The sequence below is a fragment of the Rana temporaria genome, chromosome 4 (assembly GCF_905171775.1).
Source record: "Rana temporaria chromosome 4, aRanTem1.1, whole genome shotgun sequence".
Classification (NCBI taxonomy): Eukaryota; Metazoa; Chordata; class Amphibia; order Anura; family Ranidae; genus Rana; species Rana temporaria.
The window spans coordinates 328,915,277-328,920,832 of record NC_053492.1 but is presented as its reverse complement, the minus strand read 5'-3'; the positions used below and the strand labels follow the sequence as shown (position 1 = coordinate 328,920,832).

Below are 5,556 nucleotides of genomic sequence, written 5' to 3'. Positions count from 1 at the left end.
CTAATTGCATATAACTGGAAATCCCCATCGACCCCTTTAGCACCACTTAAAGCAAGAATTAATAACATCAGTTTGATGGAAAAAATGTATCATACTCTGCAGAACACGAACCATGGGGCTGATTTACCAAGCCTTTGCTCCATGATACATGGAGCAAAGGCAGGAGTAAATTGCTATACCCCCAAAGGGGTGTGTTTCCTCGGTGGGACTTTAAGTGTGTGAGGTGGGCTGGAGTATAAGACTAAATTAGTCAACACGTAGGTATCAAAAGTATTCAAAATGTATTACATTTAAATAATGTTGCTCATTAGAACAACGTATCAGAAAAAGTTTGTTACCAGCATAGGATACAAAAAAGGTTTTCCAAAATGACCATTTGAGAACAAGAGAGCACGGCCTGGGGAGGACAATTAACAACAGTACCCCACATTCAGCATGGTAAGACAAGACAATCAAAATTGTATATACGTGTACACGCGACAAAGGAGCAGCAGAAGAAGCCCTCAGGACTGTCACATGGGTATAGACAGGGATGCCAACGTTTCGAGGCTTTTTTTAAAATAAAGTATCGCCTCTTCATCAGGGCGAGGGCGGTGCGTAAGATGTCGCTGTACCGTCTAAAAATAAAAAATAAAGATAAATATAAAAATAAAAAATAAAAATGCATGAATATAAAATTCAATATAAAGACATAAAAAATGCATGTGTAGTTGAAACATTCATTTGCAAAGTTTTCCTACATACAGAGAGAGGTACATATAAATAACCACCATTTTGATCCTCATCATGACTCACGCCGTGTCTGGAATGGTACCGAGGCGGACCCTATATGTGAGGGACTGAGTTCAAAAGTAAAAAGTATATATATACATATGCTTGAATACTGATTGCCACAACATCCTTATAGATCAGGCCCCAGAAAAATATATTAGTAGCTACTAACCGATGGATTCGAAGGTAGGTAGATCAGTCTCAGATGGAGACCATGAAGATTACTTGGCCGATTGTGCAAGAAGTATGTCCTTGGTCATTGGCAGTACAGGTTATTCACACAGTATTACCATACTATGTGACCTATAGTGTGAAGGATAAGAAGGGCAAAAAGAAAAGGAGCACAATGTATCAAAAATTATAATAACAAAAGAATGCCAGACAAGAAAACACATCTAATGCACTTTTGTCAAAGACAGCAGGAAAAAACAAAACAGACTTTTACTGGTTTGAAATAATACTTTTATTCATTTTTTTTCACAAAACAATACAATCAATACAACATAAAATCAATATACAGACTAACATCTAAGGTCTCGGTATGTACCCCTTCGATTAAAAAAAGAAGAAAAGACAAATATAAACACTGTGTCTTCTTCTACCACTACTACATTCTACTACTGGATTTCTCCATCACGTTCTGCCCCAGGGCCGATCCTTCCCTTTCCATGTCCATGGGAAATGCCAATACCCACAGTGAGTGGGGGGGGGGGGAGAGGGACATAGGGAGAGAGAGAGAGAAAGAGGGGACAGCGGGAGAGGGGAGAGACATAACGAGAGGAAGAGGGAGGAGAAAAAAAAAAAAAAAAAAGGGGGACACTTTCCCCTGTGAAGACCAAATGAGAGACATTAAGTCCCTCTAAAATATAGTGAGATATGTAGGGGTTAATTCCCCTAATTGTGTATTTACTTAAATATATAATAACAAGAGTGAATTATGAAGAACAAGAAGAGAAGAAAAGGGAAAAATAGTTAAACTATAGGGGTTAATTCCCCTTATTGTGTATTTACTTAGGTGTACACAAAAAAAAAAAAAAAAAAAAAGGGGGAACACTTTCCCCTGTGAAGACCAAATGAAAAACATTAAGTCCTACTAAAATATAATAAGATATGTAAGGGTTAATTCCCCTAATTGTGTATTTACTTAAATATATAATAACAAGAGTGAATTATGAAGAACAAGAAAAGGAGAGAAAGGAAAAATGATTAAACTATAGGGGTTAATTTATTGTGTATTTACTTAGGTGTACATAAAAAAAAATAATAAAAAAAAAAAAATAAATAAAAAAATAAATAAATAAATAAATAAAAAAAAAATAAAAAAATAAAAAAAAAAAAAAATATATACTACCCCATGAGAAAGAAAATAAACTAAAAGCAGTTTCTTCTAAAAAATAAAAAACACGAAATCTTACTGAAATATAGTGAGGAGTAGGGGTTAATTCCCCTTAATGTGTATTTACTTAAGTGCGCCAAAACACGATGGGATTGTGAAGAAAAGGGAGTTCATCTAAAATACTAGTGAAAAGTAGAGGGGTTAATTCCCCTTATTGTGTATTTACTTGAATATAAAAAAAATAAGAGGGGAAAAAGGAAAAAAAAAAAAAAAAAAAGAAAAGGGGAAAAACAAATAAGAGGGGGGGGACAGGAGGTTTCCCACCCACAGTCTCCCCTATTCCCCTCCAGACTCTCCTCCCCCCCCTTCCCCCCCCCTCCCCCCAGCCCTGAAATCCCTCCATCTCCTCCAGATCATTTCATATCTTAGCCCAGACTCTACCTTAAAGGACCACAGCTCCTCCATCACTTTCATTTTATCAATTTCTTGAAGCCATTCCCCTATCGTTGGTGTTTTTTTTTCCCTCCAGTTCCTAGGTATTAGTGCCTTGGCTCCGTTCAAAAGAAACGGGACCAAGGAACCTCTATACTTTTTCCTGGACATACTTGTAGTGTGAAACAAACATTCCCATGGGTCATATCTTATCACATATCCGCTGATTTTTTTTATCAGTCCTAATATCTCCCGCCAATATCCCTGTATGAGGGGGCATTGCCACCATATGTGGGCATGTGTTCCCTCCATCCCACACTCTCTCCAGCATAAGGGGGAGGCCTCACTATTCATTCTATGCAGTTTAATCGGTACATAGTACCATTTAGTGAGTAACTTATAATTAGTTTCTTTTACTTTTGCATCCATCGTAGTAGCCTGGACATATTCTAATACCTGTCTCTTCTTCTTATTGGATATGGTTTGATTAAGTTCTTTTTCCCAGCTTTCTATTATTTTCAGTTTCCCTAAATCTATCTTGGTTGTCAACATCTTGTAGATACTTGATATTCCCCCTTTCCCAGATTCTCCTTGGGTCATAAGTTTTTCCCATTGATTTAATTCATTCATAGCTCGCAAGGGCTTCGACAGAGTGCTAACAAAATGTTGGACTTGTCTGTGTCTCCACCTATCTCCTGGGTACTGTCCATATTTCTCTTGGAGTTCTCCCACCGAACAAACTTCATTTCCTTTTAATAAATCCTTCAATCTTGGGGTATCTGAGGTTGACCACCTCCGGTACCATCCCCCCTCCTTACCCGGTGGGAAGTAGTCCGTACCTGTTAATGGCAGCAGCGGGCTATTATATGGCAATTTATTTTTCTTACAGACCTTATCCCATATTCTAAAAGTTTCTTTTGTTATTACTGGCGTATCCAGGGGTAAACCCCTATATTGCCTCGGTACCCATATTATATTCCCTAGCTCTTTTTTACTTAGACTTTCTTCAACTTCTACCCATTTTTTTTTGTTTCCACCCTCACCCTGCACCCAGTCTGTAATCCTCCTCATTACCGCTGCCTCATAGTACCTTCTGAAATCCGGCATCTGTATTCCTCCTTCCTCTTTGGGTCTAATCAGAGTCTCAACTGCTATACGCGGCTTTTTACCCCTCCATATGAAACCTCCTATTATCTTTTCCAAGATTTTAAAATATGTTTCTGGGATTTTTATAGGGAGTGTTTGAAAGATATAAAGAACTTTCGGCAAAATCATCATTTTTATAGTACTCACCCTTCCCCACCATGATACTCTGTCTATACTATATCCCTTTAAATCTGATCTTACTTTATTCAATAATAGTATATAATTGTCCTCATAGAAATATCTTTCCATGCTGGACAAGTATACACCTAAATATTTCATCCTCCTTTGCTTCCATTTAAATAGATATAGCCCCTCAAGTTCCCTACGATGCTGTGGGCTTAATGATATACTTAATATCTCCGTTTTATCTTTATTAATTTTAAGATTAGAAATCTCTCCATACAGTTCATATTCCATCATTATTTTAGGCAGTGTCTCCCTGGGGTTCGATACGAATAGCATCATGTCATCCGCAAATGCGGATATCTTATGCTCCCTTCTCTCTAGTTTTATCCCTTCTATATCCTGATTCATCCGAATTGTTTCCAGTAGAGGCTCCAATGAAAGGACGAATAGGAGAGGCGAAAGCGGACACCCCTGCCGGGTCCCATTACCCAGTGAAAAGCTATCCGATAGGGTGCCATTCACCCTCACCTGAGCAGAAGGTTCCGAATAAAGGGCCCCTATCCACCTGAGCATACTTGAACCAAATCCTATATGGGATAGGTTTGCTAACATAAATTCCCATTCTAACCTGTCAAACGCCTTTTCGGCATCTAATGACAGGAATACTACTGGTTCTTTGTTCTTTTTGGCTTTCTGTAACAAAAATATAACTCTTAAAATGTTTTCTCTCGTTTCTCTCCCGGGTACAAACCCTGCTTGATCATTATCTATAAGGCCTATTAAGAGCGGTCTTATCCTCTCAGCAAGAATTTTTGAATAAATTTTTATATCCACATTTATTAAAGAAATCGGCCTATAGCTGGCACACAAGGAGGGGTCCTTATCTTCCTTCCCTATCAGAGTTATGTGAGCATTCAGAGCCTCCTTACGCATTGCCATACCCCCTCCTATTGAGTTCATGTACTTCTGGAAAAATGGTACTAGTATCCCCCCAAACCTTTTATAATATAATGATGTAAACCCGTCAGGGCCGGGGCTCTTCCCCATTTTGATACTCTTAATCACTTGATTTATTTCCTCTTTTGTTATTTCTTTTTCTAAGTCATTTATTACTTCCTCTGCTAGACCAGGGGTCTTAATCTTTTCTAGATATTGTTTAATTTTCCCCCTTCTATTCTGAACTTCTATATCCCCTTGCCCCTTGTTGACATTATATAGGTTTTGGTAATAATCATAGAATATTTTAGTTATCTCGCTAGTAGAATGTCTCATTTCTCCATTTCTATCTTTTATTTTCAGGATAGAGTTCTGTATGTTTCTTGGTTTTATGGTCCTTGCCAACAGTCTCCCCGGTTTGTTACCAAGGGCATAAAATTTGTTGTTCACATTATTAAAAATCCATTTCGTTTCCTGCTCAAGGAGGTCACGGAGCTCTTCTCTCTTGCTAGTTAGGACCCTTAGGACCTGTTCTTCCTGTACTACTTGAACGGGAGTTCAAGGGCCTGGATTTCTTCTAATAGTATTTGTTTCCGTGCCTGCCTAATCTTCCTCCTCTTAACCTTTTCTGCAATCAACCTTCCTCTTATAAATGCCTTGTGCGTTTCCCAAAGCGTGGCTGGTGCGATGTTTTCAATATCGTTTTCTTTGAAGAATGTACCTATGTCCTTTTCTAGACCATCGGCTGTCTTGATATTATTTATCAGGGATTCATCCAATCTCCACACTGGATGTCCAGCCGGGATCTC

General features: G+C 38.3%; 1 long non-coding RNA gene across 1 annotated transcript; it reads right to left on the bottom strand.

Moving 5' to 3' along the window:
* Positions 1-558: 558 nt before the first annotated feature.
* LOC120935409 lies at positions 559-1,190 on the bottom strand. Its single transcript, XR_005748465.1, has 2 exons — positions 944-1,190; positions 559-617 (listed from the first exon to the last, which is right to left on the bottom strand). It is a non-coding gene; the product is annotated as an uncharacterized LOC120935409 (long non-coding RNA).
* Positions 1,191-5,556: the final 4,366 nt, after the last annotated feature.